The 20,852-nt window shown below is 42.7% G+C and overlaps 1 pseudogene; it reads left to right on the top strand.

Moving 5' to 3' along the window:
* The window catches only part of LOC147092706 (NACHT, LRR and PYD domains-containing protein 12-like), a 1,351,730-nt pseudogene that overhangs the window by 473,121 nt on the left and 857,757 nt on the right, over positions 1 to 20,852 (top strand).

The raw sequence follows: 20,852 nt of genomic DNA, 5'->3' as shown, positions 1-20,852 counted from the left end.
GCAGAAACATTGACTGTGATTAGCTGACTGGAAAAGGGCAGGTTCCATATAATCTGCCCGAGTCCTGAAAAAACAGCAATTTAACTCCTGTCAATTCAGTCTGTTCCTCTCAGTGCAGACAATACCCCAGATAACATGCACAAGTTAGAAAGATGAAGATATATATACAGAGCTAGGCCATGTAGGGATTTGAAAACAAGGATAAGGATTTTAATGCAGGCATTTTTGGACCGGGAACCAGTGTAGCTCAATAAGCACAGGGGTGACTGTCACTTGGTGTGAATTAAAATACGGGCAGCAGAGTTTTGGATGAGTACAAGTTTCTGTCGGATGGAAGATATGAGGTCAGCTAGGAAAGCGTTGGAATAGTTGGATGTAACAAAGGGATGGATGAGAGTTTCAGCAGCAGATGATCTGATGCAGGGTCGGAGTTGGGGGATGTTACGGTGATTGAATTAGGTGTTCGCGCCAGTGATGGAGCAGATATGTGGTCGTAACCTCCTCACTGGGTCAAACACAACATCAGTGTTGTGAACTGTCTGGCTCAGCTTTAAGGCAGTTGTCAGGGTGAGGGATGGAATAACTGATCAAGCAACGGAATTTGTGACTTGGATATCGGAGGAGGAGTGTGAAAAACCAGAGACAGTGGAGGGGTCGAGGGAGTTGATGGTAAGATCGAGTTTAGTTTCATCAGTGTAGAAGCGCAAACTGATGTGTTTTCGGATAATAACACCGAGGGGCAGCATGCAGATGAGAAGTAAACGGGGGCTAAGGATAGATGCTAATGGCATATTTCCCATTTCTGCAGAAGGTAATCACAACTCTTGGTATCAAAGATTGATTTACTGAAACCTCTACTCTCATATAAACAGGACCGTGTGTGGATTGTAAAGATATGTCTACAGTACAGGGAAGGACAGACTTTATTAACCATTAGAGGGAAAAATCAACTCCATGTTCAGTAAATATTAGAATCAAGTGAGGCTTTTAAAATTTTTCTCAGCCCGTGTTCACTTTTAAGCGAGGTTTCCATTAAATGAGTTTTAGTTTCTACACACACCTCTATTGAAGCTGTGAATTGACTCTTGTAATATTTTACTGAGCAGTAAAATTGTATTGAGAGGTTGTTTTTATGTCAGTACAACAAAGATTGAGGCCACTTTCTGTCTGTTCTAATTGAAGATGTTCAACAGAAACACAAGGAAACACTCCGGGTACAAACTGAAACACTGAGAGTGTACACTATCCTAATAAAGGAAAAGGTTAAGACTTTCCAGCTGGTTGATCGATACGCTGAGCTAACGGTCATTTCTACTGTTCGAGATCGGACACTTGTAGAACATGAACTGCTGGCAAGAGGCCGAGACCATGAAGAGTGGAGAGAGAAACATCTCCAGAGAGAGCTGGAAAAATCCGAACTGATTAATTGTTCCAGAGCAGTTTTTCCTGGGTAAGCACTTTGCTCCAGAAAATGATGAATTTCTTCGGGCAATCCAATTCTGGGAGTTCAGCAGCAGTGAACGGGGCCGCGGGGATTGGAAAAACAACAATGATACAAAAGATTGTACATGACTGGACCACTGGGAAAATATACCCACATTTTCAATTTGTTTTCAGTTTCAAATTCCGGGATTTGAACGCTTTTAACTTGAGGAATATGATACTGGATCTGTATCCTTACTTTGGGAATCTTCTGGGAGAGCTCTGGAATAACCCAGCTGGATTGCTGTTTATATTCGATGGTTTGGATGAATTCAAGGACAGGATCGATTTTGCTGACAATCTGAGAAATACAGAACCTCAGCACATGTGCACAGATCCCGAAGACTGGTGTGAAGTGTCTGACATTGTGTACAGTTTAATACAGCACAAGCTGCTACCAGGATGTTCAGTGCTAGTGATCAGCCGTCCCACTGCATTACATTTATTGGAAAAGGCTGAGATCAGTCTCTGGGCTGAAATCCTTGGATTTGTTGGTGAAGAACGGAAGGAATATTTCAACAAATATTTTGAAGATCAGACGGTGGCAACAGCTGTTTTCAAACACGTGGAGGAGAACGAGATCCTGTAAACCATGTGCTACAACACTTCCTACTGCTGGATCCTCGGTCTGGCACTGGGTCCCTTCTTTAAACAAAGAGACAGGAATCAGCAGCGAGTTCCCAAGACCATCACCCAACTATATTCCTACTATATTTACAACATTCTGAAAAACCATGGCCGAGAGATTGAAAGCCCCCGTGATGTGTTACTGAAGCTTGGTGAGATGGCCTTCACAGGAGTCTCCGAGAAGAAGGTTGTGTTTAGAAATGGAGATTTGATCAAGTACAACCTGCAACCTTCCCAGTTCCTGTCTGGGTTCATGATGGAACTTTTGGAGAGAGATGATTCTGCCCAGAGCGTGGTGTACACATTCCCGCACCTTACCATCCAAGAATTTGTAGCTGCACTCTCTCAATTCCTGACTCCAGATCCCGGGGACATCCGGAAACTCCTCAGTGAAGCCCAGAGCAAGGATGATGGGCGATTTGAGATATTGCTCCGTTTTGTTGCAGGTCTCTCCTCCCCACAGGCAGCTCGGCCCCTGGAGGAGTTTTTGGGTCCACTTAAACATCAAATCACCTGCCGAGTGATTGATTGGGTGAAGGAGAAGGTTGAAGGACAGATTGTAAACACAGGGAGTGAACCTGGTAAAAGAGACCTCCTGAACACATTCGACTACCTGTTTGAGTCGCAGAACCATGCACTCGTGCGGGCCACAGTGGGTTCTACGCAACGACTTATATTTGGAGACTTGGACTCACACAAAGCTTTACGACTGACCCCAATTGACTGTGCGGTGTTGACTGGTGTCATTGGGCATTGTGATACAATAAAGCACCTCGAGCTACAGCACTGCTACATTCAGCGTGAAAAACTCCATCGGCTGGGATCCATACTGCACAAGTGCCAGCTGTTGAGGTAACTGCTTGTTGCTGTAGCTCCTTGTTGGGTTATTTATTTGAATTTGCTACCTTTCCGTTTCGTTATAAGAGAAAGAAAATCTTCCTCTTCAACCAAAAGGAGGCAGAGTCACAAGAACTTTAGAAAGTAACACAAGTAGCAGGGTTTAACTCAGACCTGGAAACGAGGTTGGAGATTACCAACAAGTGACAATGATGTAATGGTTAAAGGGAACTGAGAGCCTGCCCCGCCATTAAATAAGATCATGGATGATCTGATCTTGGACTCAACACCATTTCCCTGCCCGCTCCCCATAATCCTTGACTCCCTTACCTTTCAAAAATCTGTCTATCTCCTCCTTAAATATATTCAATGACCCAGCCTCCACATTTCTCTGGGGAAGAGAATTTCAAATACTCAGGGCCCTCTCAGAGATGCAATTCCACCTCATTTCTGATTTAAAAAGGTGCCACCTTATTCTGAATTTATCCCCACTAGTTATAGATTCCCCCACGAGGTGAAGCATCCACTCTGCATCTACCTTGTCAAGCCCCATCAGCATCTTATATGTTTCAAGAAAATCCCCTCTAATTCTTCTAATCCGCAATGAGTATAGGCACAAACTGCTCAACCTTTCTTCGTAAGACAAGCTCTTGATCTCCGGAATCAACCATGTGAAACGTCTCTGAGCTGCCTCCGATGCAATAGATCTTCCTTAAATAAGGAGACCTTAAACTGCTGCAGTACTCTAAGTGTTGACTCACCAACGCCCTGTACAGTCGTAACACGACTTCCCTACCTTTATACTCGATTCCCATTGCAGTAAAGGCCAACATTCGGTTTGCACTCCTAATTACTTGCTGTACCTGCAGGCTAAATTTTTATGATTCATGTACAAGGACCTCCAGATCCCACTGTACCACAGCATTTCCTAATCTCTCCCCATTTAAATAATAATTTGCTTTTATATTTTTCCTACCAAAGTGGAAAACCTCGCATTTTCCCACATTAAACTCCATCTGCCCACTTACTTAGCCTATCTATATCCCTTAGGAGATTATTTGCGTCCTCCACATAAATTGCTTTCCCTCCTATCTTTGTTTCATCAGAAAATGACAACATTACACTCAGTCCTTTCAAACAAATCATTAATATAGATTGAAAATATTTGAGGCCCCAGCACTGATCCCTGCAGCACCCCACAAGTTACAGTTTGCCAACCTGAAAATGACACATTTCTCCCGACACTCTGTTTTCTGTTAGTTAGCCAATCCTCTCTCCATGCTACTACATTATCCCAACCCCATGAGCATCTTATCTTGTGCAGTAGCCTTTTATGTGGCACTTTATAGAATGCCTTCTGAAAATACAAATACAGGACATCTGCTGGTTCCCCTTTATCCACCCTGCTCGTTACATCCTCAAAGAATTCCAGCAAATTTGTCAAACATGATTTCACTTTCATAAAGACATACTGACTCTGCTTGACTATATTATGCTTTTCTAAATGTCCTGCTACCACTTCTTAATGATGGACTCCAGCATTTTCCCCAATGACTGATGTTAGGCTAACAGATTGATTGTTGCCTGCTTTCTTTCTCCCTCCTTTCTTAAATAGGGGCGTTACATTTCCGGTTTTACATTCCACTGGGACCTCACCAGAATTCAGGGAATTTTGGTAGATTACAACCAATTCATTCACTATGTCTGCACCCACCTCTTTTAAGACTCTAGGATGCAGTCCATCGGGTCAAGGAGTTGCCCACCTTTAGTCCCATTAGTTTGCCTAGTACTTTCTTGCTGGTGATACTGATTGTTTTAAGTTCTCCTACCACCCCAATAGCCCCTTGATTATCCATTATTGGGATGCTTTTAGTGTCTTCTACCGTGAAGACTGATACAAAATTTTTGTTGAAATCTCCTCCATTTCCCTGTTTCACTTTATTAATTCCACAGATTCATCCTCTAGGGTACCAACGTTTAGTTTAGCTACTCTCATCCTGGCAAAGCTTTTACTGTCGGTTTTTTATTTATTGCTAGCTTACGCTCATAAGCTATCTTCTCTTTCTTTATCATTTTTTAGTAGTCCATTGTTGTTTTTAAAAAAATTCCCAATCCTCTGCCCTTTCACTAATCTTCGCAACTTTGTATAGTTTTGTTCTCAATTTGAAAACATCCTTTACTTCCTTAGTTAGCCACAGATGGTTCATCCTTCTGTTAGAGTTTTTCTTTCGCACTGGAATATATCTTTGCTGAGAGATATGAAATATCTCCTTAAATGTTTGCCACCGATTTTTTACAGTCTTACACTGTAATATATTTTCCAGTCCACTTAAACAAAGGTAATTACAAAGGTAGGAAAGCAGATTTCGTTAAAGCTCAGGACATGAGTTTCAGACCTAACTTTCTCACCTTCAAACTGAATTTGACATTCCACCATGCTATGATCACTCTTCCCAAGATAATCATTAACATCGTGATCATTAATTAATCCAGTCTCGGTACACATTACCAGATCTAAAATAGTCTTCTCCCTGGTTGGTTCCACAACATATTGTTCCAAGAAACCATCCCATGTACACTCGAAGAACTCTTCCTCAGGTCGACCTTTGCCAATTTGCTTTGTCCAATCAATATGAAGATTATAATCTCCCATGATTATAGCCATACCTTTCTGACAAGTCTCTGCTATTTCTTGATTTATACTCCGCACTACATTGTGGTTACTGTTTGGGGGCCTGTAGACCACTCCCACCAGTGACTTCTTATCTTATTATTTCTTATGTGCACTCAAACTGATTCTACGTCTTGTTCGTCTAGGCCAATATAATTTCTCGCTACAGCACTGATCTCATCCCTTATTAACAGAGAAACATCACCTCCTTTTCCTTTCTGCCTATCCTTACAAAATGGCAAATACCCCTTGGTCACCTTGCAACCACGTTTCAGTAATGGTTATCAGATCATACCCATTTATATCTAGTTGTGCTGTCAACTCATCTATCTTGTTATGAATGCTGTGTGCGTTCAGCTATAAAGCTTTTAATTTTGGAAAGCATGAAACCGATATGCTGAGTGCAGTGCAGTGCAGTGCAGATAAAAATAATTCAATATCTAACAATAATTTACCGTATCAACTACAAACCATAAACAGAACATGGGGTAAAATGTAGCCATTATATCATAATATATAATAAAATGGCTTCCGGTGAGGAGGGAAAATTTCCTCGTTTAACAATACATAATAAAGGGACTTTAGCACCTGTAACTAAGGAGAACTATTCCCAATTCTTTACATGAAATAAATAAACATGCTTTTTTATAATTTGTCAGAACTCTCGTTGCCCGGTTATATCCCAGGGCACAGACGTGCAGCGGTCAACTGGTTTGGATTTTCCTTGAATTCGCACCAAAGACTGGGATTTGTGCCGTTAAATGCGCCGTTAATAGACATGGGATTTTCTGATAACCTGTCCTCTCTTTGGGAGGACCCGCCGGGAGTACAGTAATGGAGGTGAAATTCTTGGAAATTCCGTCAAAATAAACGAAATTGAATTAAATTTAGAGCCACTTTAATATGGAAGAAAGTGAGAGAGTCACGTATAAACTAAGAGCACAAGGGCCTTAAAAACGTGTAACGGGACAGAATTAACTGTCTTTGTTACATAAAATTCTGGGGGCGGATTTTACAGGAGCAGTCAGCGACGTTTCACAATATAACTCACCCCGAGATATTATACAGATTAATATAATGCACAGTGTATAAAGTACAGGGAATCACCGCTTTATCATTTAATTCGGGGAAAGCCGCATTCCCTTAAATCCAGAATTGAAGGAGCAGCAGAAATGATACACGTTTCCCCACAACATGACGGAGCCGGTCACTGAGCTGCAGGAGGGAAATTCTGACTATCAGTGAATGTGACCGGACTGATGGACATTTAAAGGCTTCACACAGACAACACTTCATTTAATAAATACTGACAGGGTGAAATTAGTCTTCATTAGTAACGGGAAACGCGCGATAGTGGATGGTTAGCCAGTTTACACCGTTCCCAAATTTTATTTTCCATTGACTTCAACCAAGAGACAAACCTGGCGTGGCTTATAGCGGATGGTCGGCCCAACAGTGCCCATTTTACACTGTCATTAAAAGTTAAAGTGATTGGCATTGAGTTTAATTTTCAGTGACAGTAAAATATCTGCATTGATTTCCTGATGTTACTTTCATCTTCCTGTAATATTGGAGACACGGAATTTGTATATGATTTGAGGTTTGACTCTGTTCGTTCCTCACTCGCTGTCTATCTGTGTTTAGGTTGAGTAATAATAGTCTGGGAGATTCAGGAGTGAAACTACTGTCTGCTGCTCTGAGGAATCCGGGTTGTAAAATACAGGAACTGTGGTAAGTGCCAGACAGTGTGACGTGGTGTTTCTAATAATTGGATGTCTAACACTGCACACATATGCCATAAATATGCATTCTCCAGAGAATACAATTGCTACACTAGCAAAGGCATGCCAATCCAGCCCGACTTGAACAGCCTACCAGCAACCCGGCTAAAATCTAGGAGGCCTTTTTGGACCATCACCGAATCCCTTCAGTGATCTCCCCTCAGCCATGATGAATGATGGCAGAATACTTAGAAGAACATTGACATATGGAATGGATTGCATATAGAGGACCCCACAGTACAACCTGAAGGATCAAACATTCCTCACAAACAGTGGACAACCATCAGCTGCCTCAGAACCGGTCAAGTTAGATTCTGCCACCTTCTCCAATGATAGAAGATTAAAGGAACCCTATCATGTACCTGTGGAGCTCCTGATCAGGCCCTAGAGTACATCATTGTGCACCTCCCTGAGATGAAATTCACAGGCAGCATACAAGATATCCACGCTGTTAAACCGGAAGAATTATCCTAGATATCTGACTTAGGTACTGACATTTAATTAGCTTTGCTACTACCATATGGAAGAAGAAGTATTAGTGTCAGTAATGGTGTTATGAATAAATTGTAAAGTATTACTAGTATTCGCAATAATGTTATTAATAAACACAGTGGATTAATTTTAGCCTCAATGATAGTATCATTAATAGACACTCTTATTTTTCCAACACGCTGATCCCCAGGCTGGATAATGTCGGTCTCACAGCTTCTTGTGCAAAGGATCTCGCCTCTGCTCTCAGTACAAACGGGACACTGAGAGTGCTGAACCTGGGTTATAATAATCTGCAAGATTCAGGAGTCAAACTACTGTCTGCGGCTCTGAGGAACCCGGACTGTAAAATAGAGAAACTGGAGTAAGTACCAGACTGAGTGAGATTGTGTTTATAACTGGATATGTACATTATTGATAGTATCAGCAATACTGTTAGAAATACTATACAGTGTTTGTTAATTTCACCGTGGTCACACAGAATGGACAGACACGGAGTGTATCATAAGCAGAGTGTCAAAGTTGGTAACTTGATCAGAGTGGAACTCTCTGGTATGTAATAGGTGTGTAGAGTGAAGCTGAAAGTTAGGTTAACATTTTGAATTTAACCTCGAAATTCAAAGCCCAAAATAAACTGCAAGTTAGTCAGCAATGAACGGAAAGTGCCTTTCAGTGTCTGTTAACAATCAATCAGCTGTAACTCATTGCCTGAATAGGGGCTGATTACTGTGAGCAGGAAGCTGAGTGAGTACTTCTAACATTAGTGTAGCTCCAAAAGGTGTATAAAAGTAAACAGAGTGCTCGCACCGAGCGGTCATAAATGGGTTGGATCGTGAACAGAGTGTAAAGTTGGGAATTTGTTGAGAGTGGGATTTCAGTGCAGACGTGGAAGGAGGTGCTGAATTTTGACTCTAACACCATTAGTGGTTTGATTTATCGGTAACAATGTAAATCAATCTAACTATAACTGAAACTAGATAAAGTAATTGGTTCAGAAAACTAAATATAATCAGCAACGTTGATTAAACGCATTAATTAAATAAATAAAACAAGTTTAGATAGGAATTGCAGTGCAGGTGGTGTGCCACAGCTACAGAGTGTTGGAGTTTGTGGAGAGCATAGTGATCCCAAACAACCACATCTGCAATGAGTGTTTGCATTTCGAGGAACCTTTCCTCAGAGTTGTTGAGCTGGAGTCCGAGGTGCAGACTTTATGGGATGTCAGGGAGGGAGATAGTTATCTGGACAATTTTATCCAGAAGGCAGGCACATCACTTAGGTTAAGAAGTATTACTGGTCTGGTTAGTGGTCATGGACAGGAGGGTGAGACTGCGAGTCAGTCTTGTAACAGAACCCCAGGAGCAGGGCTGGAGGAGCCTCAGCATTTGCTATATAGAGTCATAGAGTCATAGAGTCATAGAGTAATACAGCACGGATAGAGGCCCTTCGGCCCATCGTGTCCATGCCGGCCATCAAGCCCTGTCTAATCTAATCCCATATTCCAGCATTTGGCCCGTAGCCTTGTATGCTATGGCATTTCAAATGCTCATCCAAATGCTTCTTAAATGTTGTGAGGGTTTCTGCCTCCACAACCCTTTCAGGCAGTGAGTTCCAGACTCCAACCACCCTCTGGGTGAAAAAGTTCTTTCTCAAATCCCCTCTAAACCTCCCGCCCTTTACCTTGAATCTATGCCCCCTAGTTATTGACCCCTCTACTAAGGGGAAAAGCTCCTCAGCATCCATCCTATCTATGCCCCTCACAATTTTGTACACCTCAATCATGTCCCCCCTCAGCCTCCTCTGCTCCAAGGAAAACAAACCCAATCTGCCCAATCTCTCTTCATAGCTGAAGCGCTCCAGCCCTGGTAACATCCTGGTGAACCTCCTCTGCACCCTCTCTAACGCGATCACATCTTTCCTGTAGTGTGGCGACCAGAACTGCACACAGTATTCCAGCTGTGGCCTAACCAGTGTTTTATACAGCTCCATCATAACCTCCTTGCTCTTATATTCTATGCCTCGGCTAATGAAGGCAAGTATCCCATATGCCTTTTTTACCACCTTATCCACCTGTTCCGCCGCCTTCAGGGATCTGTGTACCTGCACACCCAGATCCCTCTGACCCTCCGTCTTGCCTAGGGTCTTTCCCTTCATTGTGTATTCCCTTGCCTTGTTAGACCCCCCAAAGTGCATCACCTCGCACTTTTCCGGGTTAAATTCCATTTGCCACTGTTCCGCCCATCTGACCAACCCATCTATATCGTTCTGCAGACTGAGGCTACCATCCTCGCTATTTACCACCCTACCAATTTTAGTATCATCCGCGAATTTACTGATCATACCCTTTACATTCATATCCAAGTCATTAATGTAGACCACAAACAGCAAGGGACCCAGCACCGATCCCTGTGGTACCCCACTGGCCACAGGTTTCCAGTCACAAAAACAACCTTCGACCATCACCCTCTGCCTTCTGCCACTAAGCCAGTTTTGTATTCAATGTGCCAAGGCACCCTGGATTCCATGGGCTCTTACCTTCTTGACCAGTCTCCTGTGCGGGACTTTATCGAAGGCCTTACTGAAATCCATGTATACCACATCCACTGCGTTACCCTCATCCACACACCTAGTCACCCCCTCAAAAAATTCAATCAAATTAGTCAGACATGATCTTCCCTTGACAAAGCCATGTTGACTATCCCTGATTAATCCTTGCCTCTCCAAGCAATAGTAACGAGCTTCTTGCAGCGTGTGTGGATGAGGGCAATGTCTACAGGGCGGATGATGAAACTGACCACGGCACCGTGGCACAGGAGGCCATTCAAGTGGAATTGTGAAAATGAATGTGTTAGTAGTAGTTATAGTATATTCAGGGGGATAGATGCAGTTCTCTGCAACCACGACCAGGAGTTCAGGAGGTTGTGTTGTCTGCCCAGTGCCAGGAGAAGAAATTGGAGTGGGAGGAGGTTCCAGAGGCTGTGGTTCATTTGGGAACGAACGGCAAAACCAGAACGAGGAAGGAGCTACTGCTGAGTGAGTTTGAAGAGCTGGGATCCAAATTATTATGCAGAAACTCATAATTTCCTGAGCCACGCGCATATTGTCATAGGTTCAAACAGATCTGAGAGTTAAATGTGTGGCTTAAAGTGTATTGTGGGACACAGGAGTTTAGATTCAAGGGGCACTGACAGCTGCACTGAGGAAAGAGGGAGCGGCTCCGTTAGTACGGCCTCCACAGTGAACCGGGATGGGACCAGTATCCTGGTGAATCGAAAAGCTAGGGCTGTAGATATGACTTTAAACTGAAAGCAGGAGCGTTCAGATGAGGGTACATTTATGAAGCTGAAGAGAAAAGACAAGGCCATAGACTAGTGTAGCGATTTGGGTAAAGTTAAGAAGAATGTGACAGGATGGGAAAGATAGTTTAACAGTTAAAGTGCAAAAGTGAATAAGGTTAAATAAGGGAAGGAATAGTAAAACATTAATATCGAAAAAGGTTTATCTCAAAGCACGCAGCATTCGTAACAAGATAAATGGCACAATTGGAGACAAATGCATTTGATCGAATAACTATTACAAAGCAGTGGCCACATGGCAACCAATGTTGTGAACTAAATATTCCAATTTACTTAACGTTTCAAAAGGACAGATAAAATGGAAAAGGGGGAGGGGTAACCCTCAGATTAAAGGATAACATAAGGACAGTGGTGCAGATCGATCTTGGCTCGGAAGAGAATGAAGTAGACTCAGGAGATAATACAATAGCTATATTGTGGGACAGAGTATTAATCAAGAAATGAGAGGAGCTTGTAACAAACGCAATGCAATAATAGTGGGGGAATTTAATCTTCATTAAGACTGGACAAATCAAAGGTTGTTTGGAGGACCACGTCAAGGAATGTATTCGAGACAGTTTTCAAGAACGATTCGTCTTTAAACCAAATAGGGAAGCGATTATGTTAAATCTTGTCTTGAATAATGAGATGGGGTAAATTAGTAATCTCATTGTAAGTGATCCACCAGAGAAGAGTGATCATAATGTGATAGAATTTCACTTTGAGTTCCAGAGTAATGTACTTAAATCCTAAACTAGAATATCAAATGTAAGTAAAAACATTTCCAAAGGCGCGAGTTGGCTAAGGTAGAATGTGAAGTAAGATTAAAATGTACGCTGGTAGATAAGCAGTGGCGAACATTTAAATAAATAATTCATAATTAATCAGCATTCTATGGCGAAACAAAATCATCATGCATAAAGTAATCAGCCCTTGGCAAACTAAAGAGGTTAAGGAAAGTATTAGATTAAAAGAAGGGGCTTATAATTTGTCAAGGAGAGTAATAAGCCTAAAGATTGGGAGAGTTTTAGAAGCCAGCAAAGAATGAACATACAATTCATAAAGAGGCAGAAAATACAAAGAAAAATAAAACAGATTGTATGAGTTTCTACGAGTATGTAAAAAGGAAGAGAGTAGCAAAAGTAAATGTGAGTCCTTTAGACTTTGTGCGGTCTTGGGCCAGGGATTCCCAGGTGCCGTTGGTGATGCTGCACCTTTTCAAGGAGGTTTTGTGGGTGTCCTTGAAGCGTTTCCTCTGCCCACCTGGAGCTCTCTTGCCGTGTCGGAGCTCCGAGTAGAGCACCAACAACGACTGATAGCCAACAAACCTCCTGAACCTGGTGGCCTATATCCTAGGGTTCTGAAAATGATGGCTGCAGAGGTAGTGGATGCATTGTTTGTGTCCTTATATATGTAATCCCCTCCAGGCCTACAGACCCCCGAGGCATTTGCGCTCTGCCTGCACTGACCTTTTGAACATTCCCCGATTTTAATTGCTCCACCATTGGGCGTCATGCCTTCAGCTGCCTAGGTCCTAAGGTCTGGAATCCACAACCTAAATCTCTCTGCCTCCCCACTTCTCTTTCCTCCTTTACGATGCACCTTCAAACCAAGTTTGTTCATCTAGCCTAAAATCTGCTCATGTGGCTTCGTGTCAAATTTTGTTCTTTTTCAATAACGCTCATTTGCAGCGCCTTGTGACCTTCTATTATGTTAAAAGCGGTATATAAAAAATTGTAGTAGTTGTTGTTAATCTTCTAAAATTCAGTAGATTCTGCAAATGTCCCAGTGAGTTGGAAGGTAGCAAATGTAACACTGCTATCCAAGAAAGGTGGCAGACAAAACAGGGAACTACACGCCAGTTAGCCTGACATCAGCCGTCAGGAATGCGGGACTTATTATGAATGAAGTTGTAACAGGGCACTTTGATAATCATAATAAAATAAGGCAGAGTGAACATGGTTATTTTGAAAGGGAAATCGTGTTTGACAAATTTATTAGAGCTTTTTGAAAATGTAACTAGTGGGATAGAAAAAGGGGAAGCAGCTGATGTAGTAAATTTGGATTTTCGAAATGCATTCGATAAGGTGCCACACGAAAGGTTGTTGTGGAAGATAGGAGCTCACGGGATTAGGTCTAATGCATTGACAATAATAGAAGATTGGTTAAAGAAAATAAAACAAACAGTAGGAATACACGGGCCATATTCAGGTTGCTGCACGTATCAGTGCCCGGGGCTCAGCTACTTACAAACTATATTAATGATTTAGATGAAGGGACTGAGTGTAATGTATCCAACGTTGCTGAAAATACAAAGTTGTGTGGCAAATTGAGCTGTGAGGAGGATATAAAAGAATCTCCAAAGTGATATAGAAAGATTATGTAAGTGGGCAGGAAGGTGGCAGATGGCATTTTATGTGGGGTCATGTGAGGTTATTCACTTTGATAGGATGAATAGAAAAAACGAATATTTTAAATGGAGAAAACTATTAAATGTTCAGAGGACTTTGGGTGTCCTTGTATGCGAAACACAAAAAGTTACCATGCAGGTACAGCAAGCAATTAGGAAGGCAAATGCTTTGTTGGCCTTTATTGCAAGGAGGTCCAGCACACGAGTAAGGAAGTCATGCTGCAATTGCACACTGTTGGTGTAACTGCACCTGGAGTATTGTGGACAGTGTTGCTCTTCGTACCTAAGGAAGGATATACTTGCCTTAGAGGCGGTGCATCAAAAGTTCACTAGAGAGATTGCTAGGATGAGATGGATCTCCTATGTGTAAATATTGAGTAGAATGTGTCGAAGCTCTCTGGAGTTTAGAAGTATGAGTGGTGATCTCATTGAAACATATGAGATTCTAAGAGGGTTGATAGGGTATATACTAAGAGGCTGTTTCCCCTGGGTGGAGAGTATAGAACAAGTGGGCATGATCTCAGGATTATGGGTCGGTCATTTAGGACTAAGATGAGGAGAATTTTTTTTCCACTCAGTGCTTTGAGAATATTTGGAATTTTCTAACCCAGAGGGCTGTGGATGCTGAGTTGTTGACAATAGTCAAGCTGGGATCAAAAGATTTTTGGACTCTAATGGAATCGAGGGATAAGGGGATCGGGTGGGAAGGTGGCGGTGAGGTCGAACATCAGCTATGATCTTATTAAATGGTGTTGCAAGCTGGAGGGGCCGAATGGCTGACTCCTGCTCCTAATTCGTATGTTCTTATCTCATCAGTAATAATGTTATTGATCAAAACTGGGAATTATTATAATCAGTAATAGCGTTATTGGTAAACGATTCTATTGTACTGATTCCTGTTATTTTTCACTCTCTCTGATCTACAGTTTGGCTGTCGTCGGTCTTACAGATTCTTGTGCCGGGGATCTCGCCTCCTTTCTCAGTACAAACCAGTCACTGACGGTTCTGAACCTGAATTACAATAAACTGGGAGATTCAGGAGTTAAACGATTGTCTGCAGCTCTGAGGAACCCGGACTGTAAAATACAGAAATTGTGATCAGTACTAGACTCTGTGAGGTTGTGTTTCTAATAACTGGATGTTTAACATTTTACATTGTTGCTAGTGTCAGTAATAGTGTTTACTAATACTGCACAATAAATAATTATTATCAGTATTGTGTCAGTAATCAACACTGTACATTCATTATAAGTATCAGCGACAGTTTTATGAATAAACACTACATTATTAGTATTATCAGTAATAGTTATTAATCAACACTGTACATTATTATAGTATCTGAAATAGCTTTATTAATAAACACTGTACGTTATTATCAGTATCAGTAATAGTGTTATTAATAAACACTGTCTATTATTATTAGTATCAATAATAGTGTTATTAATAAACACTGTCCATTATTATTAGTATCAGTAATAGTGTTACTGATGATAATGGACACTTATTAATAAACACTAGGGATTTTTTTATTCGTTCATGGGATTTGGGTGTCGCTGTAAAGGCCAACATTTATTGCCCATCCCTAATTGCACTTGAGAAGGTGGTGGTGAGCCGCCTTCTTGAACTGCTGAAGTCCATGTGGTGAACGTACTCCCACAGTACTTATAGGGAGGGAGTTCTAGGATCTTGACCCAACGACAATGATAAAACTGCGATATACTTCCAAGATTTACTCTAATTCCTGTATTTCTCTCTCTCTGATCCCAGCCTGGAAGAGAACGCTCTCACAGATTCTTGTGTGGAGGATCTCGCCTCCGCTCTCAACACAAACAGCTCACTGGTGGTTCTGTGCCTGGAATCAAACTTCTTCACAGACCGATCTGTCCCCGCTTTCTGCCGCCTCATACTGACCTGCAGAAGTCTGGAACGTGTTGGGTGAGTGTTTGTGTTGCTATTTATTGTATTAACACTGTTATGGGTAATATGTGTCTTTAATTCCTACTGACGTATTATCTCCAGTCTCCCTGTTATTTACACTGTTGGCTATCTGTTTCTATCCTGTTTAACCTGTTTCAGGCCGTGGGGGAATCAGTTAAGTTCAAACGGAAAGAGACACCTGAAGTCGGTGCAGCAATCCAGACCTGGTCTAATGGTGGGAGTGGATATCTTCATTTCATAAACGTTACAAGTCTCATGGAATGGATATTTTGGATCGATGTTCTGTCCCTCCCTTTGACAGGCCGTGCTCCAGCTTTAACTGCTGACGGAAGCGGAACTGTTCCCGGCTGGAGCTGAGTGAGCGCCATCTCCCATTGTGACGTCAGAGGCCCATCCACAGGTTCAGAGACTCCGCCGCCCGGAATCCAGGAAGGATCAGCACTAGAAGGAGAGAAATGGGAAAGTGTCTTTGAGCAGAATAATGTACACACTGCCCTGGATTTTGGTGTGACTCAGGACGGCAGTGAGTCCGCAGGAGATGGTGTTACTGGTGGGAGACAATTACAACATTGAATGTAATGGCTCTATATTTTCACTTGCATGTAACATAATCCTGATTAACATTCTCACTAGTTTTCTACCTCCATTAAAACAATAACAAAATCCCAAACATTGTCTGTAATTAAGAAAATGTACCATCATTGTTCCTAGTTTTTGCGCTTCGAAGGGTGAAATTTTCAATTATATGTAACTGCTTCTTTGCTCAGCTGTGGCTCAGTTGATAGCACCCATGCCGCTGACTCAGAAGGTTGTGATTTCAAGTCCCGCTCCAGAGACTAGAGCACAAAACTCTAAGACAGTACAAAGTAGTGCTGAGGGAGGGCTGCACCGTAAGAGGAGCCGACTTTCGAATGAGTCTTTGAACAGAAACCCCGTCTGCTCCCAGGTGGCACTATTCTGAAGAGCAACTGAGTTATCCCCAGTGTCCAAGCCAATGTTTATCCCTCATTCAACATCACCAAAAACAGATTATCTGGTCATTATTACATTTTTATTTGTGGGAGCTTGCCGTGCAGAAATTGGCTGCCGAGTTTCCTACATTACAACAGTGGCTACACTTCAAAGAAGTACGTCATTGGATGTAAAACACTTTGGGACGTCCGGTGCTCGTGAAAGATTCGATATAAATGCAAGCCATTCTCTTTTTTTGCTCCTGGTGACTGGATCGGTCGTCTGTAAGAAAGTGATTGAACACTCAACAAATCTCTTCTCTCAGCCCATAGCGTGCAAACTAGGGCAGATCCCAGCCCCTTTCTCACCAGCACATTCTCTGCAACCTGAGATTGGTCGAAACAATCCTGCCCACTGCTCTGGAGAATGGAGTGAATATATCTTCGCCATCTGCACGATCATTTACTGAATGTTTACTGAAATTGTGGCAAAGCACTGTCCTGCAGTACACGCAGAGCACCACATGGAGCGCATTGCAGTTTGCCCCACTCTGACAGGAAATGCTGCAAATACACACTCGGTGCGTGTGCAATTTGAGGAAAGAAGGAACTGATTTACTGTTTGAACCTGACGGGCCTGTTGCGTGCTGCCCGTGCTTACTATTCTATCACAATAGCAATATACTGTGGATGCTGGAAAACTGAAAAAGTAAAAGAAAATGCTGGACGCACTCAGCAGGCCAGGCACCATTCGTGGAGAGAGAAACAGAGTTAATGTTTCAGGGTTGGGACCCTCCATCAGAACTGGAAACTGCTAGAGATGTAACATATTTTAAGCCGGTGCAGACGCAGGGAATGTGGGAGGGGAGGGGAGAAAGGAACTGAAGGACATTCTGTGTTAGTGTAGGAGGCAGGGGAGATTAAATGTTGCAAATGGGGATGGCAAAATCATAAACAACCTGAAAGATAGGGGCACGGGTTACAGTCTGAAATTGTTGCACTCTATGTTGAGTCCAGAAGGCTGTAAAGAGCCTAATCGAAAGATGAGGTGCTGTTCCTCGAGCTTACGTTGAGCTTCAATGGAACAGTGTAAGAGGCCGAGGACAGACTTGTCAGAGTGGAGTGGAGAATTAAAGTAACAGGCGCCCGGAAGCTCGGATCCACTCTTACAGACTGAATGGAGGTGTTCCGCAAAATGGTCGCCCAATCTGCAGAAAGGGAGGAGTTAAAAGGGCATGTGTTGCATCACCTGCACTTGCATGGGAAGATGCCGGGTGAAGGGGAAGGGCTATTGGAATTGATTGAGAAGTGGACAACTTCATCTTCCCCCTGCACCTCCGTCCCAATGCCCAGGGCCCCAAGCACCCCTTCCAGATGAAACAGCGATTTACTTGTACTTCTTGCAATTTAGTGTAATTTATTCGCAGCTCAAAATGTGGTCTCCTCTACATTGGGGAGACCAATGCAGATTGGACGACCGCTTTGCAGAACACATCCATTCAGTCTGTAAGGGTGACCCTTAGCTTCCGGCCGCTTGTCACTTTAATTCTCCGCTGCACTCCCACTATGATGTCTCTGTCCTCGGCCTCTTACACTGTTCCAATGAAGCTCAACGTAAGCTCGAGGAACAGCAACTCATCTTTAGATTATGCACTCTACAGCCTTCTGGACTCAACATTGTTATCAACAATTTCAGACTATAACCCCTGCCCCCATTTTTCATGCTGTTTTTGATTCTGCAATCCCCATTTGCAACATTTAATCTCTCCTGCCTCCTACCCTAACACAGAATGTCCTTCAGTTCCTTCCCCCCTCCCCGCCCCCTTTCCCTGCCTCTGCACCTGCTAAAAATCGGTTTTATTTCCAGCCTTTTCCAGTTCCGATGGAGGGTCCCAGGCCTGAAACGTTAACTCTGTTTCTCTCTCCACGGATGCTGCCTCACCTGCTGAGTTCTTCCAGCATTTTCTTTTGTTATTTTTTACTTTTCTATCTCCATTTCTCACCAGAAGAATGTTGCTTCGCTCTTGCCGGTCTCTATCGCTGAAAAATGTAAAGTTCTAATTTCTGGGCTTGAGTCCATTCATGTCTCTGTAACATTCTCCTGCCCTACAACACATCGCCCTCCGCCATCAAGCCACCCAGAGCTAACACTTTGCAACTGACATTTAAACCCCTTTGCCTCTGCACCTCCCTCCCCTTCTTTAAAATCCTACTTAAAACCCACTTCTGGTTATTCCAACCACTCAGAGTGTTAAGCTGCGAGTTTGGTGAATGAGGGAGTGAATCTTAAAGGTTAATCTCTTTTTTTTATAAAATCTAGTCTTGTGTGCTTGCAATTAGCATTTAACTTAAATTTAAATTTACTGTTTCAAGTTTTAAATTTCTTCCCGGCTTGGGCAGAGCTATGCAAGCTTTGTGCTGGAGAGCAGATAAGAGTAATTAATTAATTAACTGCTCTTATCTGGTTCTGTAACTGCCAGAGTGCCCACTTATTTAAATCTCAGCAGTAAAAATAAGGGAGGCTAGAGTGCAGTTTGTCCTGGAGTGCAGCTCGGATCAGAGTGTTAAGCTGTGAGTTTGGTGAGGGAGGGAGGGAGGGAATGAATGAATGAATGAATGAATCTTAAAGGTTAATCTCTTTTTATAACATCTAGCCTTGGGTGCTTGCAATTAGCATTTAACTTAAATTTAAATTTACTGTTTCAAGTTTTAAGTTTCTTCCAGGATTGGGCAGGTCTAAGCAAGCTCTGTGCTGTAGAGCAGGTGAGAGTAGTAAATTAATTAACTGGTCTAATCTGGTTCTGTAACTGCCAGAGAACTCACTTATTTAAATCTCAGCCATATAATTAAGTGAGGCTAGAGTGCAGTTTGTCATGGAGTGCAGGTCGGAACAGATTGTTATGCTGCGAGTTTGGTGAGGGAGGGAGTGAGGGCAGGGAGGTATTCCTTTCTTTTTTTCTATCTTTGTCAGCTTCCAGGAGAGCAGGAGCTAAAAAGCTGCACAAGAGGTTGACAGAGAAGCAGCGGGAGTTCGGCTCTGTGAAAACCCCAATCGCATTTAGAGAAAAAAAAAGTGACATCACAGGAAAAGAGTAAGTGATTGGTTTGTGAGTATTTTTCTCACTTCCCTTATCTTTTAAAGCCCAGGAAATGTATTGGTCATTGTACGGTTTCATTAGTGCTAGTTTACTAGCAGTAATAAATCTGATTAGGTGTAGTAGGGTTTGTTGATAATTAATAAAAATAAATTAATTAAGACTCAATAAAGATGACAGGGCAGGTGATGTGTTGCGACTGCTGTATGTGGGAACTCCTGGTCGCCAGTGTGATCCAGGATTAAAATGTCTGCGGTAAGTGTCTGCGGCTCAAGGAGTTTGGGCTCAGAGTTGATGAGCTGGACAAGCTGTGGACTCGGCGATGCATCAGGGAGGGGGAAAGCTACTTGGACTCTTTATTCCAGGAGGCAGTCACACCACTTAGGATAGGGTCTTTTGATTTGGTCAGTCGTCAGGGACAGGAGGATGTGACTGCGAGTGAGGCAGGTATGGGGACCCAGGAGATGGTGGAGCCTCAGCCTTTGGAATTGTCCAACAGGTTTGAGGTTCTTGGGGCATATATGGATGAAAGCGGTGGCTCCAGGGTGGATGACCAAAATGACCATGGCACCGAGGTACAGGAAGCCATTCAAGCAGGGGGAGTTAATAGGAATATAGTGGTAATTGGGGACAGCATATTCAGAGGGATTTATATGGTTCTCTGCGGCGAAGAGCGAGAGTCCAGACAGCTGTGTTGCCTGCCTGGTGGCAGGGTTTCAAACATGTGCTGTGGGCTGAAGAGGAATTTGCAGTGGGAGGGGGAAAATCCAGTGGTCCTGGTCCAAGTAGGTACCAACGATATAGGTAGAACTAGGAATGAGATTCTGCTGAGAGTGTGAGCAGCTAGGAGCTAAATTCAAAAGCAGAACGTCGAGGGTAATAATGTCTGCATTATTACGTGAGCCACGAGCAGATTGACATATGTAAATAAAATTAGAGAGATGAATGCGTGGCTCAAAGACTGATGTGGGAGAAATGGGATCCCGTTTCTGGGGCATTGACATCAGTACTGGGGAAAGTGGGATCTGTATCGTTGGGACAGCCTTCACCTTAACCATGCTGGGACCAATGTTCTGGCGAGTCGTATAACTAGGGCGGTAGAGAGGGCTTTAAACTAAATATTGGGGGCAATGGGATCAAACTTGGGATGATGTGGTAATTCAAAAATTAGAGACAAGGCAATAGATAATGGTATTAATATGGGAAAAGGTTAAACAGACCGTGACAGGAAGGGATA

The sequence above is a fragment of the Somniosus microcephalus genome, unplaced genomic scaffold, assembly GCF_052327205.1.
Source record: "Somniosus microcephalus isolate GS21.2 unplaced genomic scaffold, FLI_Smic_1.0 unresolved_chr2, whole genome shotgun sequence".
NCBI classification, from domain to species: Eukaryota; Metazoa; Chordata; class Chondrichthyes; order Squaliformes; family Somniosidae; genus Somniosus; species Somniosus microcephalus.
This window is presented reverse-complemented; position numbering and strand designations above follow the sequence as displayed.